Consider the following 24,256-nt stretch of genomic DNA (forward strand, 5'->3'; position numbering starts at 1 on the left):
AGACATGGTATTTTCATGAGGCTTTTGCACTAACCTGGACTTCCTTGGTGGTGTAAAAATGTGGAGTCTGCAGGCCAGTCTTTTTTTAATTTAGAAGCTAGGGGTGAACAATATTGACTCCTCAAATCTCAAATTGTCCATAAAGTAACAAGGCCAGTCATCATCCTCACATCTGAGTCTCATCGCATTGAATTACTTCTAAAGACTTGATAATTCAAGATCCAAATAGTTTATTTGCAAATGACATTGCTCTTCTCATAACCTTCACTTAGTATCCTTTAGACTAAAAATACTTACTGCTTGTGTGAGATTTCAAGGACTAATATTTTGCTTATTTTCAGCAGGAGGCTGAGAGGTTTTTTCAAGATTGTGATTCATGTAATAGTTTATAAACAAAAACTTTTGGTTGAAGGATGGAATACTTAACTTACTAAGGGTCAGATTTTACATGTTACATACTTCAACACAAAGATTATTGTTAAAGAGCATAAATATTTATGTAGCTTCTCCCATGTCCCTTTAAGCAGTTTTTTTTCTGGGTCAAGAATTATTTAAAAGGGTTTGTAAGTTACTGCAAATTGAGACATACTTAGGAGTGCTGTCTTTCAGTCCTCAAGGTAGCAGCAGTGGAATAAATCTCTGTGCTGTGTTTTCCTTCTCTCTTCAGAATCTTTTAAGGACTGACTCATTCCTGTCTTGTCTGTTCTGTACACAGATCAAACAGTTTTGTTTCTGGTGTCTAAATGACTTCAGAAATTAAGACTTGGAAGGCTTGTGTTTACCTTGTTTTGTTCTGTCAAGGTTAGTAACACATCAACTCTGGAGAGAGCATATTCAAGGCTTGTAGCATAGCAGCTTTGGAGATAGCAGGTCTGTGTGTGAATACTTCTTGGAGAGGCCTCTCATCAGAGCAGTTAAAAAGGTGCTTGTGCAATTGGATTAATCTTAAGAGTTTTAATACAGAAGAATAAAGCTAATTGTAGCTTCCCCTTTTTATAACACTCAGGGTTTACCATCTGCACATCTAAGGTGAACCAGCAGAAGAGAGATTTTGTATGTTGTGGTAACCTCTGGGAACACTGTCATGGATGCAGCTCCTGTTGCGTTTGGCACTCCCAGGGAAAGCACTGCCTTTACCATATTAATTTGTACAGTTCAGCATGTGACCAGGTAACTGTTCTCTGCCTGGAGAACAGCAGAGTGCACAGGCTGTCTGATATGGGTCCTGTTGGTGGCTGGCAGAACCTCTTGGATTCTTGGGTTTGTGTGTTTTTTTTTTTTCTTAACTGTCATTAATTTCTCTCTCCCTACCATCTTCAGAAATCAGTGAAGCAGCTGTGTATCGCTGTGCTTGAGAATGGTGAGGGAGAAATCAGAGATGCTTCTATGGAAAAATTATTAAAAGACTAACAAAAGCAGTAACTGTCAGTGAACTCCTAATATTCTGCTGGGTTAGACCTTAACAGAACTTTTAAGCTGACAAGGTGTTCAAATGGCAGCTGTTTAGTCATGTTTTCAGTGTAGTGAAGCTTGTCACAGGTTCTGTCTGTAACAAGCTGGGGGTTTGGTGTTAACCTGAGCTGAGACAGCTGGGAAGAATCTGAAGAGGAATGCTTTCTGGTTTGCCTGGCTGTGGAGTCTTGGTAAATGGCTAGTTGGCAGCCTCTTGAGGCTGGCCACTCTGGAGTGTTGTCTGTTCTTTGTCGTTCTCAGGTGGCACCTGAGAATGAGAGTGGTCTTTTTGTGGTCTTTTTTAGTCTGTTTTGTTTTATTTTTATTTGTTACTGTTTGGCAGGTGATCTGCGGTATGATGACAAAGTTTTGTAGTTGTTTCCAAGACTTGCCCAGCCCTAAGAGCCATAGTTGTCCTTTCTGGCTGATGCTGAATTAGTTTCTTTCCCCCTGCCTTACTGTTCATTCCTCACTTTACAAGCTATTTGAAGACTGGAGTTTAACCATGTAAGTAGTCCCAAGAGGGTGCAGATAAAATCTTAAGTTGTTAGTCAAGAAGGGGATTAAGGAATGTATTCTGAAATGTGCTGGAGTAATAAAAATTCTGAATTTTTAAGAGTAGGAAAGGCGTGTCAAGAGGAAGAAAGGAGAGTGGCTTGTAGAGTCTTAAAGAGGATTGTAAAAGTGTATTTACTAGCTCTTCTGTTTTTCCAGGGGAAATGATAGCTACCACAGTTAGAAAAGGCTCCATTTTAAGAATTTCCCATTTTCACAAGTTACAGGCTGACTTGGCATAGCTCATAAGTTGACATGTGGAGCACTTCAGTTTAGAATCATCAGTTCAAACACAGCCTTGGTCAGCAGTGGAAGAAAGCTGTTACCACAGGAAGTTTTTTTAATGAAGTGAGCTGGCAATCCGTCAGGCTCTCAGGGCATGAGTTTCTGCAAAACTACCATAAATGGTACTTGCAAATAACCTTGGACTCAAAGAATTAAGCAGGTGTCAATGATAATCCAAAGAAATTAAGTAGGCATACAGGGAGTAACAGGCATTGAGCACTCATGCTTTTACAGCTGATAAATGGAGTGTTTATGCATTCCTTCCTGAACTTCAAATAAGAAAAACTAGTCATTAAAGCAGTGAGAAGCTTTTAACTACATCATCTATATTTTTACTGTCCAGATAAAAATAGAAACCCATAATGATAACGTTGCTGAGTAGACTCTCACAGTAGAGCTGTGCTTTCATGGTCAGAATAGGCAGTCCTTGAGTTCCTTTTGACTTCTAGTTCCCTTTTTCTGTGTAGTCTTTTGGTTTCAGTAGCTGTTCCAGAGTCCTGCTTAGCTCTTACTTATATGTACTAGTCGTTAGAGGTGCTGTTTGGCTGTGGTGAGACTGAAGCTGATTTTCCTTTACTGGAATCAGCAGCCAAGTGCTTAATTCCTGAGGAAAACTGAAGACTTCCTCTGTTGTCCTCTTAGGATCTTCACACGGAACATCCTTGCCCTTCTGCCTACCCCTTGTAGTGGAGGATGAGGCGGTGCCACACTTCTCTCTACCTCTGTTTGCTGTTGTTTTGAGGTTTAATTTAGTAATTTGCCAGAGGAGCTGAGGAGATTGTCTTACTCTAGTGTGGTATTTGTAAATAGTATTTGCACTGTAATTTTCTTGTTGTCTCCTCCAGCCCACTCATCTCTTTTTCCACTTCCCCCCACATGCAAGCTCTCAGCCAAGCTAGACAGCTCTATTCGTGCAAGTCTAGTTACTCCGTAGGGAGAAAACAACAAATGAAAGTAACTGGCCCTGAGGCTTCTTACTGAGTATAGCAATGATAAAAGCTGTTCTGCCTGGAGATGTGAACTTAAAATAGGTCTCAAAACAAATTTGCTCTTTCCTTTTCTCCCTTTCTAACCTAGTCTTGCCACATTGTGGTCAGAAATCCTTTTTTTAAAATTTATGACAATTCTGGATATTTTCTTTGACTGAAATCAATGCATTCTCTGAAACATATGCTCCTGACATGAAATAATTTTCTCCAGGGAGAGAAGAGAAAATCAACTGCCACATCACCAGGGTTCTGTCTGCCTCCCAACTGGTGTGTGTGTGTGATGGGGAGAAAAAGTGATAGTATTCAGTTTTCACTAAAATATCTGCTTATGCCTTTAAGAACTTCAGCCGAGAGACTTGTGGCTCACTTCTGTTGCACTTACATGCTGTTCTGCTTGAGCTACCTTTGCCCTCTAAAATGACAGATAGTAGATTCCTGCTTTACACCTGCACCTCTTTCATTATCTGCCAGAGTGCATAGTTTAATGGATGAACTGAACTCTGTCTGTCCTGCCTTGATTGGTAGGTGGTGACGTAAGTGTGCATAACTGAAACACATTGATTTCCCTGGAGTGCAGAATTGGAAAGCAGGAGGTTAGCCAGCAGGATATGTACTCTTGTTCTAGAGGAACAGTGAAGTAAGGGAGCAAAAATGCTGGAGCAGGTTGCTTTGCAGCACCATGTAAGTGATGGCAGCCACAGTTGAGAATTCAATAAGTGCTTGGAAACGGACAAATTGTTGTGCAATCAAACAGACCTCATAATGAACGGTTTGTGGAGGCTGCAGTATGTCTCCTTTAAAATGGTGTTGAGCTGGCAAAACTTGGGGAATAAAAGGAACTGGGAATGGGGAGACACTTGAGGCCAAACACAAACTGCATGATGCTAATTCAGTTTAGTTGCTGCTTCATTTTGTCCTGCACTTTTCGTTAACCTCTCATCTAGCTGCTTTCAAGGTGAGTGAATAGATTTTTATATCAAGGAACGTATGTGCTTTCCTCTCCACAAGCTTGTTTCCAACTGAACTTGTCTTCCATTTTCTCTGAAACTTCTCTCGTCTGGATCTTGGGTGCACTTGTTGCCTGTGTAACTCAGATTCAATCATACCCTATGAAAATCCCTGCTGCTTTGAAAAAGTAACATCTAAACTGCATTGTCCAGCTGAGTTATAACTCTTAGTGGATCTGGAAGACCATGTATTTTTGGCTCTTGGAAGAACAATGAAAAACTATAGTAGAAATTGTAGTTGTTCAAGCTGTGGTTGCTTTCTGCCTGCTTAGGCAAAGCTTAATTAGCTGCTTCCATGCAAACACATAATCATTGTGCTATATTTAGCTGCTTTGTGGTACGACTTCACCCCCTGGAAGACAGAACATCACAGGTGGTTTACATTTTCATGAACGAAATATACTCCAGGAGAGTGGGCATGCTCTGGAGCTCTGCTCTTTGATCAGCTTCCTGGCTGAAGATGGTAAATCAGGTAGGTTTTCAAACTGAAAAAAGGTGATTTATGGAAAAAAGATTTTTTTTGTCCCTTCAGAGCCATATTGATAGCTCACAGCTTTTGTTGAGAGAAGCTCTCTAGTGTGATTAAAGTATGTAAGCTTGTGAAGTGTTGCTCTGAATTCTCAGTGGGTCAGGTGATCACACTTAAAATAGACCATGAGCTAGAGCCTAAACTTTGATCTTCTGAAAGTTTTCTTAATTACAGTTGAGTGTTTATGAAAAGTCACCATGGCATGGTCTTCTAAAAGCTTCAGTTATACTGTTCCTGTACTTCTTTTTCTCAGTATTGGTGATGAATACTGAAGAAATACTTCTGGCTTACTCTTAATTAAAAAATTGTGTAGAAGTCTTAGAGTTAAGTCACTGTAAAAAGTGAGGACAAGAAAGGGAAAAAAATACTTGACAAGAAGTACTTTTGGGTTTTTTTCCCAAAAAATGGTACATTTACTTGGGTGAAATGTCAAGTTTTGTTGAAAATTGTTTTATTATTCTTTCTGTATATCCAATTTGGTTAGAAATGGCTTTTTAGCTTTGACTGTTTTAAATTCTTTGAGTCTCTTCTGGTCTGACTGACCATGACATCTATAGTTAACTTAGTTAACTATAGTTAACAAAGGTATGTTGCTCAGATTTGCTCTTTGCTTAAGAGTGTGACTAATGTTGACTACAAATGATTACACTGAAAATCCCAACAGTTACAATAACCTTTCCCTATACCATTCTTATTAAATGTTATCTTTATCTGTTACATTCATATTTATTCTTGACTTAGAACAAATGTGTCCCCATTGGAAATGTGTAGATTTTACCAGGTTGACCCTTGGGGAAACTTCTGGGAGACTTCTGAATGGGGACCTGAATGTTTTGTTCCTGTGAAAAGACATTTCAGAAACCTGTATCACAAATTAAAAACATGGATGCTGGAAAGTTGGCAGGGGTGTGGGAAACAAACTATGCAGAAGTCACTGGCTGTGGCCGTGTCTCAGAGACTTAAGGTGAGATGTATTAAGGCTTGACATCTCCTGGGATTTAGTGGTAGGCATGGATAGGACAGCTGTTTTCATACACTGCTGCACTTAGCTGCTAAAAGAAGGCTTGAAATAAAATTTAAAAACCCCAGAGCTGTGACTGGTAAATTTATGGTGATGTATGAGAAGTGCTGGTTGTTGCCATGACTGTATTAAATTGTGGTTCCTGGTTTTGAATGATCAGATTATTGGCAGAAGTAGGAGACCTGTTTGATGTACTGGTGCAATTAGACCAGATCATATTGGGTAGTATGATACAGCCTTGATTTCAGCATCTTTGACTTTTGAATGCATGTTAGGTGGACAAATTTAAAATTCATCTTGTCTGTATGTGTTTTTGATTTTCAAGTTTAAAAAGAGCTGTTATTTTGATAGCAGATACTATTTTCTGTCAGAGGGTGGTGGTAACAGAAGCTCTTGCAATAAAATGACACAGAAATCTAGTGTTTGCTTATAACCTATGAAAACAATTCTGTTTGTTCAGAATCTTTTTGCCCAATGTAATGTACAGCACCAGAGGTGGGCTGTGAAAGTAAGCCACCTTTGTATGCTTGCTTTATATTTTCTGTGCTTATCTTTACTGCTCCTGAAGAATCTAGCATGAAAACATGTCCATCACTTGACACAGACGCTGTGTCAAGATTCTCAGACAGGAGAAGGAAAGTTGGCTTCTGTCATGCTCTGTAGTTGTGGGTACAAGGGCTTGAGGCGGAATGTCTTAAAGTCAAGGGAGGCTCAGAGGTTTGTGCTGATCTGGGAACGCCGTGTGACAAGTGTATTTTGCCAGGCACTCCACCTGCTCCAGAGCTCTGAGAATGTTAATGAGCAGTGTGGACAATACTGCAGTTCACATGTTCCATGTAAACTCTTAAGCATCAAACATTATGGCAATTTACATCCCAGGAGCCTCTTGCCCTGGCACAAAGTAAAACTGTGGATAGTTGCCCTAATTTTCTTGCCAAAATGTGAAAAACGTAATCTAGACAGCTAAGGCTTATTCCTCCTGTTATTTTTTAAATAATCTAATTTTAAATGATTTGAACACCAGATTTCCACAACTTCCTTTGAGTGTGCCAAGTTGATAATAGAGCAAACATTCAGTTTGACTCGGCTTCACAGCAAGTTTGATGTGGGTATGAGCTTTTCTTTTCTGCTTTGTCACAGTTCCTAATGGCAGCCCTTTGAATTGCCCTCCAGATGAATGTTCCTCTGGATTTTTTTGGGAGCCAGTTACAGACCTAAACAGTAAAATTTAAGATACTGGAAGGAAATTCTGCTTAGTGTGCAGCTGCTGTGACGACAAGAATAAGGCAGTGATAAATCTACAGGTTTTTAAAATGAAATATAGTGATATTTGAAGAGCAATTGGAACCTTTCTTAAAGGGTAATAAGCAAGATTAAATGTCTGTTTTTTTTAAAGAGGCATTACCTTAAAGCATCCAGAGGGCCTGAACTTGATGAGAAGATCTAGACAATAAATTTATTTTCTTTCTTTGACACTAAGCACGCTGGGTATTTTTGACTTTGCTTATGCAACTACTAGTTAAGCTTAGTGGTACTGAAACTTTAAAAAAGCAAAACATTTTCCAGACGTATTATACTGAGGTGATTGGAACTGCAAATTTTTTAAAAAATACTGATATGAATATTTTTGTCTGCCAAGATCTTGTTGATTTTTAAATTTTTTTCAACTTTTGCTGATTTTGAAAAAGGAGAGATTATTGCATTTTTTTACAGCCTTGTCCCTAAGGTGTAAGAATAACTGTAGGGTGCATCTTCATGATTTGCATAGAAGAACTGAAGATCCCAGTGTTGCCTAAGGGATTAGTCCCATCTCACCGCAAACCCTGTATTTCTTTTCCTCTTCTGGTTCTCTTGTGACAGTTGTGCATCCATGTGGGGAGTCAGATAGAATCTCTGACCTGACTGAAGAGAAGGTTCTTCTTTCTTTTATTAGGGGAGGGTAGTGGTAGTGTAGTCTTCAGCTGCAACTTCTTTCCAAAGTCCGAGGGAAAGGGTAGCAAACACCTTTCAGAAGTAGCATGAAGTAGATATCCTTAATAAACAGATGTAAGCAAAGCATGGATTTGTGTGTGTGGAGATCCTGGATGCATCTGCTGTTAGTTATTGCCTCTAACCATTAACAGAGGAAGGTTATGTGGCTAGGCTTCCGACCACAAAAGTGCTGTTGTTCCTTTCTGCAGTATCATTAAGTACTTAATAATACCTTGTGATATGATTTAATAAACCCAGAGAAACCTCAGGACTAGAAGAGAAAGTAGTAAAATTCAGGAACTGGTTTTGATGAGCAAGCGTTTGTCTTTAGCCTGTTTGAAAGCAGAAATGTCTGTTACCCCTTTTGTTTTGGGTACAGGTGCTGGATTTTCTCTTTATCTTGTCTGACTGATGTTACATTTAAAATGCTCAGTTTTAAGAAATGTAGATTTCAGTGATCTGAAATAAATTGAAGTTTAGAATGAAAAGGTATAAAGACATTAAAAATCCTTAATAGACTGTATTATTCTGTGCTCACAGTACTATAAATGTAGGAAAAGTGTAACTCTAGAGTGTTCTGAGATGCTTTTACAGAGTTCAACATAGCTCACTTGCCAGTGATGGGTAACAGAGCTTTCTCTCTGGAATCTCTAGTGCCATTCCAGTGCAATTACTAGTGACTGAAATAGTCTGAGAAGTGTGTCCTCAAACTTACGTAACTGGCAGCTGATTTTGGAAGGTTTCTCTGTCCCCAACCTAAAAACCATTCCCTGTTCTGTTCTTGGCAATCTGAAATGGAGAGATAGTACTGAAAGGAATCACTCTTCTTTCTAGGAGGGTTTCCACTTCACTGCAGGATCTAAAAGCAAAGCAAGCAAGAAAACAGCTGTGGCTTTTCCTGCTCTTTTTGTTAGTGTCTAATTCAAGCCTCAAAACAACAAGTACCCTGTTGTTTACCTTCTCTCAAAACTGAACATCATATAATGATCATATAAATTATCATATAAATTATAAGTATTATTAGATAGGCCAAGATTTGTTTTACTCTTTGAATGGATTTTTTAGTGTTTTTAATAGTCTAAACTCTGCACTCCTTCTTTTTTCATTGAACAGTGAACTGGAGAGCTCAAGGAACCATTGAAGTAATGGATTTATTTGAACTTAGCAGTGATAGGGAAGATAATACTTTCCCTTCCAAAATCTTAATGCTATACTCAAAGGTTTGTGGTTGAAACGGGCCTTGAAGAGTTTAATTTAACAATTGTAGGAGCAGGAATGTATTTAATAATTTGCAAAGCTCTGCTGTGTCTCTTTGAGACATGCTTTTTTTTTACTACTTGAGGAGCAATGTTGCTAAAGAAAAAACTTCTCAAGATCTGGAATTCTGATAAATTCAGAATTGTAGATGTGCAGATTTATCTCTTTAAATGAGAACAAGCTTGTTTTGAAAAATGTAGTCCCTGTAATAGGACTAACTTTCCTTTTTATGCCCAGGGAAGGATGTCTATATTTATGTCAAATGCAGGAAAAAACTCGGTGAACTCTTCCACAAGCAGTAGTGGACCTCTTTAACCCAAATACTTGAGTTGTTGTGCCATAGCACAAGTTCTGGCTAGAAAATGATGCTTAGGTTATTTTCTTCTGGGTCTCAGCATAAATTAATATGTTTATGAATAAGTTGTACCAGAAGTAGTGTGTCCAGCAGGACTAGCGCAAGGATCATCCCCTGTGCTTGGCACTGAGGAAGCCACGCCTCAAATACTGTGTTCAGTTTTGGGTCCCTCACTGCAAGAAGAACTTTGAGGCGCCGGAGCACGTCCAAAGGAAAGCAATTAAGCTGGTGAGGGGTCTAGAGCACAAGTTGTGCAACTGTGGCTGAGGGAGCTGGGGTTGTTTAGCCTGGAGAAAAGAAGGCTGAGGAGAGATCATAAGGCTCTGCAGAACCTCCTGGGGGGAGGCTGTAGCAAAGTGAGTGTTGATGTCTTTTTCCAAGTAATAAGTGATAGAAAAGAGGAAATGGCCTGAAGTTGTGCCTAAGGAAGTTTGGATTGGATATTAAGAAAAATTTCTTCACCAAAATGGCTGTTAGGCAGTGGAACAGACTGCTCAGGGGAACGGTGGAGTCACCATCCCTAGTTTAGTTGTAGACTTGGCTTAGTATTAGTTAACAGTTGGACTAGGTGATCTTGAAGGTTCTTTCCAACTTAAATGATTCTGTGATTCTAACTCTGCATGATGACCGTGTATGGTAGTGTGGTAGCTGAATTTAGTCTGGCACCCCAACCTGAGCTGACTGCTGTGAGAAGGAAGAGTCTGATCCTGTGCACTGATGACATTAGAAAAGTTTTTGCTTTTTCAGTGCTGGTGGAGTAAGTGTCCAGACTAAGCTAAGTGGTTTTTCCCCTGTAAAAGGCTTAGTGTTGGATTCCCTAGTTGCCAGAGGATTTGAGTTTGGGGATAGTTGTTTTCTAAATAGACACAAACATGTTTTTTTAAAGCAAAAGTTATTTTTAATAAAGACTTTTAACTGAAGGACTTCGGTGCTGTGATTAAACTGCTTCAGATAATCTGTGTGGAACAGCCTGAAGAAGTACCTTTGGTGTCACCCAGCGATCTCTTGCCTGAAATAACCATTGCGAAGGACTCGATTGCCCATATGATCAAACTTGGCATTTACATGGTTAGAGATTAGCTTCAGGCCAGTTAATGGAGACGGTCTCGCTCAATCTTTCCTAGGCCTTACCCCCTTAAGGGGGCTGAGGTGATTAACTTCACTTTTAGACTGCTGGCTGGAACATACTTCCAGCTTTGACCTGATAATCTTCTCAAATCCTGTTGTCAGACCCTCTTATTAGGGGATGAGGAAAGGAAGAAAGACCTTGGGTTTAAGATAGCTGACTTGCTAAAGGTTCTTCAGTCCAACTTGCCTGTGTGTGATTGACTAAACAAGGCTTTTTTCTGAATCAGTTTTTTGTAGAGCAGCCTACTCTGCTGGTTTCTTAACCTGTCTTCCCTCATAAGTGACCTTTTCTTTTCCTAGCAAATCCATTTGTTTTCCCAAGTACTTGTAGCTACCATGAACTGATGCTAGAAACAGCTTAGCATCTCAGAGGGGAAGCTTATTTTAATGAGCTAGTTCTTCATATGTCAAAATTAAAATGACAGTCCTGCAAGAACTAAAACCCCTTGATTGCACTAAAACGGAACCATGGGTCTTTAGATTCTGCAGAAAGACAGTGTTTTAAATTGCGTTGACACATTGCTGATAATCCAAAATGTGCTTTTGTAAGGACAAAGGTAGATAATTTTGAAGTGAAAGTTTTGTGCTTCCTCTCTGTACACCATTACTACATATCCTCACAGCCTTGTGATACTGACAGCACAGGCTAAGAGAATAATCTCTGGCTTTGAACTATCTATTTAAAACCTTGTGGTTTGGTTGCCAGCTGAATAGCTATTCCCCATAGCCCCACTGCCAGGAATTACACTCTACCCCAGGAAAATATGACGTGTTTTTTGGTTTTTGTTTTTTGTTTTTTTTTTGCTGTTATATGTTAATACCCTTTTTGACATAATTGGGTACCTCTTTCATACTGCAGCTCGCAAGAAACTTGCATGTTCTGTGTCAATATCTGGACCAACTTGATACTTAGTAATTTCTTTAGGTCCTCTTCAATGTTATTTTTCTGATTCTTCCAGAGCTTGTTTATAGCAAATTCAGATGTCACCAAACTTGACCAGTAAGAACTACTTTCAAGGAGAAAGAAGACAGTTTAGTTGAACCCTTGGGCTAAGTGTTGCCTTTGTGTAGAAGAATGTGAAATGGGATTCACAGCTACAATTCCATCTACCAGAGAGCAGTTTCATGTGTTAAGCTTTCTTTTGTTTAATGTTCCATGAGACCTGGGAATAAACACTTCATTTCATTTCAGGGTGAGGAGGAAACCTGAGTAGCTTATGAGTTTTCATGAATACAGAGGAAAAAGTGACTTTCTGATTTTGGCTCTCTTGACTCTGCCTTTTAGGGTAATTGTGCTGGGACTTGGGCGTTTATCTGCTCTTGTATTGCTTGGTTATGTAAAAATTAATCTGCTTGGAGGTTAAATATGCAGGTCTGTCTGCAAGGGTTATTATGTTAGGTTTAAAGCATCCCTTGTGACTCCATCCTTGGAGATACTCAAAACCCAACTGGGCACAGTCCTGAGTAACCTGTTCTAGCTGACTCTCCTTTGAGCAGTGGGATCAGACTAGACATTCTCCAGAGCTTCTTTCCAACATTAATTATTCTGTGGTTCTGTGACTCACAGTTTCTTAATTCAACCCACTTCTCAAATAAGAGTTTTAGTCAGTGCAGATGATCAGCCAAATCAACTTATCTAACCAAGAAAAGGAAACATGGATGCATTTCCCCCCCAAATTATCTTCCCTCTGCAGTGTAATACACTGACCTGAGGAAAGCTAGTGGCATGTGAGGCCTCCAGTTTAATACTCTCAGGGTCCGCTTAGTACTGACCCATGTTGTTGAGCGTAGCCTAGTTGACACACTAGTTTTTCTTTTCATGCACATGTGCTGTTTTTCGATGAGTAGATTTTAACTTCTTGTGTTCAGTGCGGGAAATCAGAAGATGAGTGTGCTGGAGGTTCCTCTATACTAAACCCTGTCTGTAGAAAAGGCTGCAGAGAATGAGCCATCCTGCCTGGATGCCCCAGTCATCTTTTGATTTTCTGTGAAAGGAAAGCTGATCTTGTTCCCTTCTTGTGCTCATATGTCCTTGAAGAGTGGTACGTTTATGGAGGTGACACCCAAAACTTGTTGAGTTGACTTGATGTAGGACTGAAATAGTTATGGGCACAGGTTGATATGTGATGTGTAGTTATTAGATTAAAAACAAACCCACTGTAGATAATGATTGAGTTTGTTTGCACATGTTTTGCATCCACCTCTGCCTTGCTGCAAGTACCTGTTGTAGTGTTGCCAGTTTATCTCACAGACTCCCTATACTGTTTTAAATTTTTTCAGGGAATAATATAATTTAATAGCAAGGTACTTGACTGTTGGCCATTTTTATTAGGTGTTACCTTGCTATTAATTTACTTGTGTAACCTGATGTCAGTGGTATAATAAATAGCTCAGTGCTACAAGTAAACTTCCTTGTCCCTTGGAGTGGGGAGATGTGGAAGTCTAATGCTTAGAAGCAGACACACAGAGGCAGTTAAGTCCTATGTTGAGTACATGGAGAAGTGTGTGGATACTACTAGTGTCTCTTGGGAGTTACTGAAATAACTAAATGTTGAGTAACCTTAGGATTACACCCTGCAGTCTGTATAGGGATGAGCTCTGAGACCCTCCATACAATGCAGTGGCAGCCTGTTTTCTCCAAAGGTAGTGAGTATAATGGGCATAGGGGCTCTTGGAAGCACTTTAACGCGTAGCAATCCAAAATACAGAAGGGACCACCTCGTGTATCCAGTGAACAATACTGTATTATGCTTGTCAAGGACATACAACTAGATACTGTAAACTTGCTGCTGTTTTCTTTGTTTCTCTAAAATACTAGTGGGTCTCAATCAATGGCTATTTATAAAAGTGCCAGCATCTCTGGATTTGAATATATATACTTGACACGTATAAATAGTGATCTTTCTGTTAAACTTGAGAACCTACTGATTGGCTTTATTGCTGTCAGATCTGAGGAGTTAGCCAGGAGAATAGTGGATATGAAGTTGCTGGAAAGGGAAGACCAAGTTCATTCAAGATCAGGTTAGGGCAATCAACTACACTGTTGGTGTATTTTAGGTATTTTTAAGAGCAAATGAAAAACATATGAAATAAATTTTCTTCTTTGGGGCAGTGCACTACAAGCTAGGAACAGTAGAACAGTACTTATGCCTTAAATTCCCTGATTTAATTTGTTGAACTGATTATACCTGTATAGCTTGTAATCATCTTACTTTATTAGCTGTGGGGACATAGATGTGGCATGAATTGTCTGAAATATGTCTTTGCATAGGATATTTATGCCTTTGGGGGAAAACTGCATTCAAATTATGTTTTTCAAAGTAGACAATATGCAGGAGTGTACCAGCTTTTTTTAGTATGCTGCTTCTGTGCCCTAGTGCACTACCAAATGCACAGTTTTCTTCAAATTGTATGAGTCTCTTTCCTGTCTTTCCAACCAACCACTCTTTTAACAGTGCTGTTTCTTTCAATGCTACACATATAGGAAGAATTGTGGAAGTCTATTGCTGCCTTCAGCTTTCAAGGCTGTAATTCTTGAAAATGGAGGAAGAAGTGAAATTTCATCCATACGGGCAAGGAAATGGAGTTTCAAATTACTAGGGTCATCTCCCTTGTACTTCTTCCCACCCTGCACAACACTTGTGTCAGTAAGAGGCAGGCGGTTACAAAAATGGCTACAATACAGCTACTTCAACAGAATATTCATCTATGTAGCTAGAGGCCTTGAAAGCTGATAATTTTGTACAGCATTATGTCCTTCAATAAACCTTTTTTGCTATGCACACGTGTTTGTAGTCATGGTTAAGATTACTTGATTCTGGCTTGGCATAATAATTGTGCATATGTTGTCATGTCCATAAGCACTGGACTAGTTTGCCTCCAAAGCTTAAAATGTGGCCTGTTCCTTTTCAGTATCAGAAAACTGTATTTTGTTAATAAAATTAGTAAGTCTTTAATGGCCTTGGGCCTTTCTTGAGGGAGGGTGCTCTAGAACCCTATTTTTCTGGTTTCAAACATTCAGTTGCAGTCTAAAACCTAGCACACATTTATTTCTGCCACTGTCAATGGTGTTCTACCCTATTTATTACGTTGATAAAAATGGGTCAAGAAGTAGCGGAGACTGGAAGGGCTGCTAACATATTTCTTGTTAGTTTGACTAGCCTAACAGCCCATGGGAGGCAGAAGTGTATCTATTTCCATGTGAAGCCGTAGCAGTCTCCTGACCAGTAGTGTTAATATTGCACCTCTTTCCTGGAGAGACTGCCACATTCAAATATCATTTATTTCTTTCACAATTCAGTCAGGTGGATTTCTGATAGCCCAAGCTCTCTCATTCTGCTTCTGTTGCTCTAGGGCTTTAGGTCAGTCAGTTTCCCATGGATGATATTTTGATTCTCTGCTAGGAAGCACGATTTTCTGAAACCTCTACTGTACCCAGAAGAAGCTTGCTTGGATGTGAGCACAAGACATGTCTCTGCTAATGAATGCACTGTGAAGCATTAATAGCTCTATGTGGCATCATATATTCTGTTGAGTGCATCATGTATATGCAAAAGGCTACTTACAGTGCTGGTCTGTTCTGAAAATGAGTGAGTCTTGTGACTGGCATGAGGACTACACTACAGAGCATGTGTCTCTGTAACAAAAAGGACCAAATTATGTTTTAAAGCGGAAGGAACTAGTTTTATAGGAAAAGATTACTATTCCTGTTCTTTAAGGATGAGGAGTGTGATGCTACTGCTTCGAGACTAACTTGATCTTTACATTGATATCCTGTAGAAAGAGCTAGAACTTGTGGGATACAAATGAAATTAAATTCAATAGCATAAAATCAAGAATGGGACAGTCTGGTGTCCTTTTACTTGGAAATGACCAAGGAAGGAGAAAAAGTGATCCCTGTGATCAATGAGAACATTAAAATGTATACTAGAACTGGGTTGTGGAACTATAACCATGTTATGCTATACTCTTGTGAGAACTCATCTGGCCAAATGCGCTGTACAGTTATAGTACTTGGTAAGAGTACATAGCCACACCAAACCAAACAATGTAGTCGGTCTTCTTGGGAGGTCTAGTAAAAGAGAGCCTTAGACTAGGAGAGCTTATTTTAACATCAGTATAACGAAGATGAGGGCATGTGGCATCTGTCCGTAAAAGTATATTTAGGAAGGGAGGGAAAGCTAGGGCATTGGTCAGTAAGGAACAGAGCGATATAAACTTGGCCTGGAAGTTAAAATAAAGTTACTGATCCTAAAAACAGCTGAGTTCAGGAAGAAACTTTTGAGGTGATAACAGGGGTAGGACAAAAAAATGTTACTAATCTCAGTTGCCATAGCATGATATGACTCAGGAAATTGCCCATTTTTGTCAGCCTCAGATTGTTCTGTCTGCCTTTTGTTCTCCTAAATGAGTGTTCCCGTGTTCCCCTATAGTTACAGAACATCATGCAGTACTTACTGTAGAAGGTACATGCCCAGTTGGTCATGTCAGCCATGGAAGGGAAATAAGCCGTAAGTTTTCTGAATGACTGAAGAACCAGGGATGTTACAGAAATAAAAGGTTGAAAGCAAACATTGCTTTTTAATTGTAGCCACTCCACGTATTTGAAGATCCAAATGTCAAAGGGTTTTCTAGCCTACCCAATGGAATAGGAAATGTTTCATCACAATTAGCCAAGTTTCTTGGGTCCATGGAGGAAAGGCTACCTGTGATAATTTCTGGGGTGTATGTATGGGGAAGGACAGGGGAGTGGAGAGAGTAGGTATATAGGTTCTACTGGAGGCCTCTGGTATAATCAAAAACAAATTATTTACATTTCTGTCTTCAACTTGGAGAAAAACAAGCTGCCTTAATTGCAGCATATGTTTCTGTTGGCATAAACTAATGGTAAATATACAAATGCCAAAATTATTTAATACCAGTGAGCAACTGGAGGAAGAGTGGTTTCCAGGTGTAGATGGCCCCACATTGTCCTTTCTGTAAAAGAACTATGCAGAACACTGTATAGATTTCCAGGAAAGCTGCCATGGTTATGCTGAGGTTCTGCCATTGATGTTGGTCATCTGCAGTTTACAGAGCCGTGCTGTGCTGTCAGTCTCTGTGGGCTGACTGAGCCTGAAAGCAGCAGTTGAAGGAAGTGTTTATTTATTTCAGTCTTTCTTAAAGATAACTTTTTATTCTGAAGTTACTGTCTGCCTTCAAATAAGCTAGTGGTAGCCTGTTGGTATTATCACTGAAGAAGTCACAAGTTACCTTTGGTCTCTCCCCTTCTCGCTGATTTGAAAGCATTTTGAAAAAGGATCAGTCTGGCTAGTGCTCAAATATGAGATGCAGGGTGGTGTTAGGAAATAAGAGATTATGGAAAATATTCAGTTTGAGCCCAAGTTTCAGAACTGAATCATCTGCTACTGGAAGTACTGGAATGCCGTAGAAGACAAATGCTAGAGTGCAACCCGCAGCATGGCAAAGCACTGCGTCAAGGCTGTTAAATCATGCTGGATGTTTTGTGTTATTTCACAGTTACGTAGTTCTGTGACCACTGAGAGCTTTAACAGTGGGCTATTAAAGTGGTGCATGTAGGTGATTGTAGGCCCTTTGGTGGGGGCTCTCAGACCTGCATCAAGGGAAGGGAGTGCTTGTGTTCTCTCAAAGCAAGTTTCTCTGCTGGATAGCTGGGAGGTTCCGCTGAAGATACCTGCCTTCGACTCCCAGATATCCTTGCAGAAGAGTGACCTTTATCTGAAGGAGAATGGAATTAAGACTAGACATAAAAGTCCTTGAGGATGAAAGGCAAAGAAAAAAGCTTTTATATGTGCTCACTATTAGGAACAAATCCTGCTGAATGGCATCCTTACACTTAGATTGGATTAAGTCTCTGACTAATTCGTACCAAGTCTTTTCATGTCCCCACCAGTGAGCCTGTATTTGAGCAGACTAGTTATGTCTGCCTCTGGAAGTGATGACTGCCATTTTATTTCAAAAACTGCTTGCCAAAGCCTCAGGGAGAAAAGAGTAAATCACAAAACTGCCTCCACCTCTTTCCTCTGTAACTGATTTCCTAACAGATTTTCATTTGCTTAAGGCTGAGAGAGGCATCTCCTGTGCATTTGACGGCTGGAGGGGAACCACTGTCTGGCCAATTGAAACTGTTTCAGCATTTACTGAGACTCAAAATGTCCAGCCAAATGGGGAACATGCTGTCTGGTTACTATTTTTAAGCTATGTGACAGTATATGCAAATAGTATTAACTTATGTCCAGAGTTAAAAGTTCAGTGTTACAAGTTTTGGTTTTGCCATACTATACATATAATCTGGATTACTTTCCAACCTTTTGTTATATTTTGAAGCACAAGAACTTTCTTATTCTACCTGTCATAGTTTAGCCAAAATGTTAAACTGGTTATTTGCTTACAATTTATTGCTTTCTTCTGAGTCACACAAGATTGTGTAATAGAGATGCACTTTCATTAAGTTGCTAGATTTGATCAGTTGTCATTTTACAGTCTCACAGTGAAGTTTTTTAGTTGTTACGGGTTGGATTTTGCTTAGTTTTTAATATTTTCATTGTTACTAAATATTGTGGAGCATACCAGAGTGTGAAGGGTGGATATTCTTATATTTAGTCATGTAAATCCTTCCTCTTCTAAACTTAGCAAATTTTAATACTAAACTAAGTTTAATATCCTGTCAAATTCATCAAATTAAGAACTCCAAGATTTAAAAAACAGTAAGAGAATGCTTTGAAGAAAGGTTAGGCTATATTTATTTTTTTTCACCTCTGAGAATAAAAACATGCCTGCAGGAATTCAGCCTGCAACAGGTTATAGAAGAGGTTTGTGGGACTTGTGGAATAGACCTCAAATAAATGATCTAATTTATTAAATAAAAGTTACAGGATTGTTGTGTGTGTTTTCTTTCTGTGATCTACTGAATTGGGAGTTAGCATTGTGTACATGGAACATGTTCATTATGTTCTGTTATCTAGAAGCTCCCCATGCCTTTGGAGTCTAGACAATTAAGTTCTACTGAATCTGCCCATCCTTACAAAAAAAAAAAAGTGCCAAATATCACAGAATCATGGAATGCCAGGTTGGAAGGGACTTCAAGGACCATCTGGTCCAATCTTTTTAGGTACTACTATAGTTTTATGAGATGGCTCAGCACCTTGTCAAGCTGAGACTTAAAATTGTCCCATGTGGGGGAATCTACCACTTCTCTTAGGAGACTATTCCAATGTTTGACTGTCCTCATGGTGAAAATTTTACCTCTGGTGTCTAATTGGAATGTCCCCAGGAGCAACTTGTGCCGATTACCCCATGTCTTTTCTGTGACCCCTTGTAAATAGGGAGTTTCCATCTTCTTGGTAGGCACCCTTTAAGTATGGGAACGTGGTAATAAGGTCTCCCCTAAGCCTTCTTTTCTCAAGACTGAAGAAACCCAGTTTTCTCAGCCACTCCTCATATGGTAGGTCCCCCAGTCCTCTGATCATCCTTGTGGTCCTTCTTTGTCTGCATGCTTTTTGTAGAGCAGGGACCAAAACTGAACACAATACTCCAGGTGTGGTCTGACAAGTGCTGAGTAGAGTGGGATAATGACTTCTTGATCTCTGCTGGTGATGCCTATGTTGATGCAGCCCAGCATCCTGTTGCCTTTCTTTGCCACTGCAGCACACTGGTCACTCTTGTTGAGCCTGTTGTCCACCAAGACCCCCAGGTCCCTTTCCACAGGGCTGCTCACCAGCCAGGTGGATCCCAATCTGAACTGCGCTCCTGGGTTCTGTGTTTCCTGGTGCAAAACCTTACACTTTTCCCTGTTGAATGTCATAAGGTTCCTGCTAGCCCGTTCCTCCAGTTGTCCAGATCATTCTGGAGTGTGGTCCTCCCTTCTGGAATGTCAACTTCTCTGCTCATCTTTGTGTTGTCAGTGAACTTCATCAGGGTGCTCTTGATCCCAACATCCAAGTGACTTATGAAGATGTTAAATGACATAGGGCCCAGTATTGATCCCTGGGGGACCCCACTTGTGACTGGTTGCCAGTTTGAGGAGGAACTATTTACTATCACTCTCTGGGTATGGTCAGTCAGCCAGTTCCCCACCCACTGCACAGACCACTAGTCAAGGCCATAATGAGTTGGTTTGTCCAGGAGGAGGCTGTGGATGACCATATGAAGAGTCTTGGAGAAGTCCACTCGCCCTGCATCAATCAAGCAGGTTACTTTGTCATAGAAGGTGATCAGGTTTGTCAAGCACAATTTGCCCTTGGGAAATCCGTGTTGGCTTTTCCCAATCATGTGCTTCAGTTTTCTTGTGGCAGTCCCCAGGAGGATTTGCTCCGTGACCTTTCCAGGGACTAAAGTGAGGCTAATGGTACTGTAGTTACCTGGGTCCTCCTTTGAACCCTTCTTACAGATGGGGTCACATCAGCCTTCCTCAAGTCTTCAGGGATGTCTCCCAGTCTCCACGACTCTTCAAAGAGTATGGAGAGTGTCCTTGCCCAGTGATTTGTATGGGTCAAGCTGCTGTAGTAGTTGACACACCAACTCTTCCTACACTGACAGCAGGTTGATGTCTTCATCAACCTGGACTTTGTTCCCATGTCCTGGCACCCAACAGTACTGGTAAAGACAGAGGTGAAGAAGGTGTTGAGGACCTTTGCCCTTTCAACGTTGTTGGTGACTCATTCACCTCATCTGTTTTAATAGTGGGCCAGCATTATTCCTCTGTTTCTGCTTGTTGTTAATTTATCTGAAGAATCCTTTATTGAAGTTTTTAGACATCTCTGGCCAATGTCAGCTCAAGCCAAATTTTTGCATTCCTAACTGCATCTCTGCATACCCTGGCAATGTCCTTGTAATTTTCAACTGGTAATGTTCCACTTTTCCACCTCTGGTACATTTCCCTTTTGCTTCTGAGCAGACCCAGAAACTCACAGTTAAGCCAAGGGGGTCTCTTGCTCAGCCTACTTCCAATGCCTTTAAAGGGGATGAACCTGTTGGAAGAAAATGATGAAAACTAGTCTATTTCTGGTTCCCTTAAAACCCTGCGTTGTGTTCTGTTCAAACCCTGTTCAGTCTTCAGTGCTTTTGCTGAGGTGTGTCATTCTCTGCTTTTGCAAAATGAAGTGAAGTTGCTTTATTGTGTATTATGGTCTAATTTAGTGACTAACGTGGGAGGACAATACAGGCCTGTGATGGCCTGCAGAGCCTCAAGAAACAGCCTGCTGCATCTGCCCTGGATTGAGCTCCTTGCCATTGCCAAATCTAGTTTTAGGTGTTCAGAGAGACTACACAACACACATTTTCATGCATAACTTTTAAGGAGAACGGAGGGCTATGTATAATGATTTGAGGTGTATGATTAAGGTACACCGATCAGTGGTTTATACAGCCTGGGATTTTCTTTGGCAGCAGTGAAACCTGAGGCAGTTGGCCTGCTGGTGAAGCTTGGGTTTGTTGGCCATGCATGGGTTTGGGGCAGTGGCAGATTGGGGCATGTAGTAGTCAGGATATAGAGTGCTGGATAGTGACAACTGTTACGTCGTGAGGCATGTAGCAGATGGTCAGCAAGGTGCTGGTTCTCATCTGCAGACGAATCCTTGAGATGCCGTTTCTGGTTGGACCTTTCTGGTTAAAGTAAAGGAGATGGCATTTCTGGAGGTCTGACTTTAAGATCCAGTTTCTTAGGTGTTTTTTGAGCTCTGCATATATATTTTACCTGACAATTATAAAGGCTGAGGTTGCACCCATGGGTGGTAGCATGGTCTCAGCCCTTCCTGGACTCTTCCTAAAATAAGTCTTAGGGTTTGTTTTGTTTTTAAAGTTGAACAACATCTGAATGAAGTACTTTGTGGGTTGGAGAAATCCTTATGGCTCTTTTATTCAAAGGTCTATTTATTTAGGTTTTTTGGCTCCCCAAAGAGTCTTGCAAGATCTGCTTTAGGAAAAAAAAGTAAAAATTTAAGTGTCTCTGATTTCCATATTCAGTCTTCCTCCACAGAAATAGGATATACAGCTATTGAATCTAACTGCCATGGATGGTGTACTAATTTGTGATGCCTTAGCTAGTTGAGTATGTGTGGAGGGTGGAATTATGAATCTTCTAATACTGTTTTTTAACTCCCTTCTCCACCATTTCCTTTGAGAAAGTCTCTGCCTCTTTCTTATATCCATAACAGCTGAGAGTTGGAAGCAGCACAAAAAAACCCCCTTGCTTTCTCATGTACATTTTTTATATATATAACTGGAATATTTTCTAATTTGGGAAAGTCTGGTATTTACCATACCACAGAGGAGTGAACCTTGAAGTTTAGAAGTCTAGGTAGCCATGTGCTTTGATTAGAATAAATGCTGGCACAAATAACGAGTCTAAGTTTGCTTTTGAAGTGTTAAGATACTTCTCTTGTTGAACCAAATGAAAGTGGCTTTGGTAAGTTCATCCTAGTTTGAACCCCTTTATTCTATGTGACTAGTAATCTTAGGCATCTGTAAGGCAGATTTAGGTAATAAAAGGGAGAACCAAAGCACGGAAGTGGAGACAAGTGCATATAACAGAAGGTACTGCATTCCAGAACTTGTAACTTTTCAGATCCAATGAACCATTTTATGTTCTTTAAAGAATGGTAATTTTTTTCCTTTTGTCACTTGAAGATCATATGCTTTTATCTGTCTCTTTGCTGATTAGCTTTCCTGTGCTAACTTTAGTGATTTTTGCAGTTTGTGTTTTGGTACCAGATTCTCACAGATAGGAGCCTTCACTTAATATAACATTTTAAGTGTTCATGTGAGTTTCATTAGAGAATTTATTTTATGAGATTTCATCCTTAAAAAAAAAATAATATATATATATATATATATATATAAAAAAAATGTGTCATGGAATGGCTTGGGGTGATCAGTGTGCTGGTAAAACCTGAAGGTCTCAGGGGACTTGGCTGGTTGGGCTGCAGAGATTGTTATAGTGTGCTTGTAGCCTTCAGTCTTGTTGTGCTCAACACTTCTAATCAGGTCAGAACAATGCTCTTCTCTAATTCTTAGTAAAGCTTTTCTGAAAACTTTTATTTTCTAGTGGCATAGTGTGTTGGTTCAGAAAGATAAATCAATCCATGTCCTATATGATGTCAAAGGCTGGTATGTCTTTCTGTGCTAAGGTGAATTAATTGCTTTATCTGCATTTGAAAAATGTGGATAAAATAAATTAAGAAAAATTAGGGAAAACAAATTAGGAAAGAAATCAGGAAATAAATTTTTGTGAAGTGTCATTTCAGTAATTTCTTTGAGATTTTGGTATAGGGGCTTTCCTCCAGATGTTTGATAGTGTTTGAAAAAACTCTGGGGAAGTCCAGCTTGTAAAACTGGATAGGAATTAACTTTAGGATAGATATCTTTGTTGAAATGTGACATCAGGAACAGTTTCAAAGCACTTCAAGTGGGGGAATAACATTAAACTTTCTTGCCCTGGTAAGTGGCGGTGTGAGAAGTGTCCCTGTGCTTCAGCCTGGTAGTGAAGTCACCTTCACCTAGTACGAAATGATTATACAGTTAGAAGTGGGGTATGCGTTACTCATCAGAAAATGCCCATGGTCTGACTGCCTGCAGTGTGGGGTGTATGCTCTGTATTTAGAATGGTAATAGACTGTGGGCTCTCTATATTGAAACAGGCAGAATTGTGTTTTAAGGACTTGTGTTTTCTCAGGAGGATTTGTGGGAGATGTATGGATTTCACCACCCAGATAACAAATGGAGCCTTTGCTGTTGTATGTCACTGGATTTCGGGAGGCCTGTAAAGGGAAGTGTTGATGCTTTGACTTGCTGCAGTAATGGCCATGCTCCAAAAATTATCTTGAGAGTTTTTATTATAGCGGGACTTAATATTTTTCTACCACTGAAATAAAAGCACTTTTGCTTATTTGAGAAATAAATTGTCTTCTGCTATGCATGTAGAGTACCGTGTTTCTTTACTGCATAGTGACAGTTCTGAGATGTAAAGGATGTCCCAGCTTCTCAGTTGTACAGCTGGTCAGTTGGTGTTAGGTGAGAATGGAATCACTGTATGGGTTACTAGTCACCCAGTGTGAAGGTTTGTGCTATGAGGGATCATTTTAGTGTGTGGCTCTGTCAGGAATTTAAGCCAGTTGTTCTTCTTGAAGCTTGTCTTACAGTATGACAGCTAACCAGATGGCCTGCTATTCTGTTATCATAAGAGGGCAGCTACCTCTTCCTCGGTATAATTTTTTTCTTCTAAACAGGGGATCTGTGTCTTGGACTCTTTATGTCGGTGTTAATTCAGCACAGGGACTATGCTCTGATCAGTCTTGTATGACAGAGCAGCAGAACAGTATGTTTGCTGAATTTGTATAGATAAAAGGTTTTATTCTGTAGCTCTGATGTTTTCAGTACTCATGTTGTGGCACTTAAGAAATGGTTAGTAACGAACAACGTACAAGTTTTTATTCAGTACCTTGATATGAATTTGGGAACCAAAATATTATATGTAACTCCTTCTGTATTTGTATGTTTCCATGCTCTGGAATAGAATTTGCATTTCTTTTCAAATCATTACTGGATTGAGTTTTTTTTTGAGATAACTCTGAACTCTTTGTATATGTGGTTTGATTTTCTTAAGAATGGGTTCTTGAATTTGCAAGCAAGTTCACTTTGTCCTGGCTTGTGACAGGGAGTAGACAAGAAAGGGGTGGAGACCCACAAGAC

At 39.9% G+C, this 24,256-nt stretch overlaps 1 protein-coding gene across 7 annotated transcripts in view; it reads left to right on the top strand.

The window, feature by feature from the left end:
- MICAL3 (microtubule associated monooxygenase, calponin and LIM domain containing 3) overlaps positions 1 to 24,256 on the top strand; it is a 167,342-nt gene that overhangs the window by 31,374 nt on the left and 111,712 nt on the right. The window contains exon 1 of one of the 7 annotated variants that reach the window (XM_051609102.1): positions 4,724 to 4,760. The exons of the other annotated variants lie outside the window; for them this stretch is intronic. The gene's annotated coding sequence lies outside the window, so the exon portion shown is untranslated. Of the gene's footprint in view, positions 1 to 4,723; positions 4,761 to 24,256 lie in introns of those variants that run through there. 7 annotated transcript variants of the gene reach the window in all.

This window comes from Apus apus, chromosome 1 (genome assembly GCF_020740795.1).
Source record: "Apus apus isolate bApuApu2 chromosome 1, bApuApu2.pri.cur, whole genome shotgun sequence".
Lineage (NCBI taxonomy): Eukaryota > Metazoa > Chordata > Aves > Apodiformes > Apodidae > Apus > Apus apus.